Raw genomic sequence first — 2,141 nt, forward strand, 5'->3', positions numbered from 1 at the left:
TTCATGTGTCTTTCTTTACGCTGTAGTTTGTTGTATTAATATATATTTTACAAATTTTGAGAAATGTTCCTCAGCCACCCAGTTGAATTTTCGGAAGGCCATGAGTGAATCCTTTCAAGGCTTTCTAGAGTTTACAGAGAATTGTGTAAAGAAACATCCAGTGAGTGGCAGCTCCGTGGGTGAAAGTGCCTGTTAATGAGCGAGGTCGGAGGAGAATGCCCAGACTGGTTCAAGTTTACAGGATGCTGACAGTAATTCAAGTTCAGCTGGAGGGGTAGCCAATCAGGACCGAGGCAAGCAATGGGGTCCTATCTAAATGTGAGCAGTCCCAGAGAGAAACACCAAAACCTGTGCACTGAGAGTGTCACCACGACTGCTGATGAAATGCCTGCAGGCTAATTGCAAAGTGAAAACAGATCTCTACAAAATGAAAACTTCCAGGGTGGGCGAATACTTCTTATAGGCTCTGTTTCTGTGCCAGAGACCTTTGCACATTGCTGTATGCTCATGGTATACCTATACTAACACAGCCTTTCTCTTTAAAGCATTATGTATTTCCTTCTTTTCATTTTCTGACAGCAACCCAAAGTTCAGAAAATATTTGGTGCGAAGAAGACAGAGCAAATATTGATTTGTATCTTGGTAATTCAATGTTAAAACTAGTCAGAAACAAATCCACAATAATGCTTTGTGATATTCTCTGATGATCATTCCCTCTGAAAGGAAACTTGTAGGCTCTGGACAGTGATTGAACTCTGTAGCAAAATAAAGCAGCTCACTCGAATTTTAAACTCAAGCGATTCTTTCTGCAGACGATGGATATCCAGAGAAGCACAGACAAGATGCTGGAGGAACTCAGCAGGACAGGCAGCAGCTCTGGAAAAGGAATGAACAGACAATTATTTTAACATTCAAAATAATGTGCAAAATTAAACATAGAAAGATAGGAAATCCTACAGCACAATAGAGGCCCTTTGGCCCACAAGGCTGTGCCGAACCTGAGAAATTACCCAGAGTTACTGTGCTGAACTACCTATACCTGTCTGGACCCCCACCACCCCCCACCACCCCCGCTGACTGCTCCTGTGGCTCCTCCCACAGACCCCGGTATAAAGGCGATTGGAGACACAGCCCCGGCCTCAGTCTCCAGGATGCAGTGTGGTGGTCAGTTGCTGCTTGTTCTTTCTTCCAGCCAATAAAACCTACCTTAACCCATGCCTCAGAGTTATTGATGGTGCATCAGTTACCCATAGCCCTCTATTTTTCTGACCTCCATACACCTGCCCAGGAGTCTCTTAAAGGACCCTATCATACCTGCCTTCACCACCGTCACCAGCAGCCCATTCCACGCACTCACCACTCTCTGCGTAAAAAACTTACTCCTGACATCTCCCCTGTACCTGCTTCCAAGCACCTTAAACCTGTGCCCTCTCGTGCTCGCCATTTCAGCCCTGGGAAAAAGCCTCCGACTTCCACACGAAGAATGCTTCTCATCATCTTAAACACATTCAACTTTAAAATATTTGGTCAGAACAATTTCACTAGAGATCACATTGATCCCACATCCACTGATGGCTTGTAATTCATTTCCGGTAAATACCACTGTTAATAAGCACAAGGCCAGTAGGATTCTGTACATAATATCACGGTGAAAACAGAAACAAATCCAACGTTCAATGAGAGTATCCACCTCATCTTTTAGAGAACAAAGTGCCACTGAATTGAAAATAAATGTTTAAACATCTGAAGGGTTCAGGGATATGAAAAGAAAAGGCAGCTGTTGGTCAGGGAAAGCAGAAAGTGAGGGAGTCAGTGTGGAGCGAAACACATTGGTAAAGGTTGTGAGGAGGGAGAATGCAAAGCGGAGAGTGGATAGTGATAACATAAAACATTCAGAAGGCTGGGACATGGAGAGGAGGGAGAAATAGTTTAACTGACCAAAGGTTCAGATGAGATACAATTTATTATAGGCAACCAGGAGTATTTCTTGAAACAGTATGTAGACAGTCCAACAAGGGTAGAGCTCATACCAGACTCTGTATTTCCAAATCAGAATCAGATTGAATATCACTGGCGTATAGGACCCGGACGAAAAGGTATAGGAGCAGAATTAGGCACATTTGGCCAATCGAGTCTGCTCC

Source organism: Hemitrygon akajei, chromosome 5, assembly GCF_048418815.1.
Source record: "Hemitrygon akajei chromosome 5, sHemAka1.3, whole genome shotgun sequence".
Lineage (NCBI taxonomy): Eukaryota > Metazoa > Chordata > Chondrichthyes > Myliobatiformes > Dasyatidae > Hemitrygon > Hemitrygon akajei.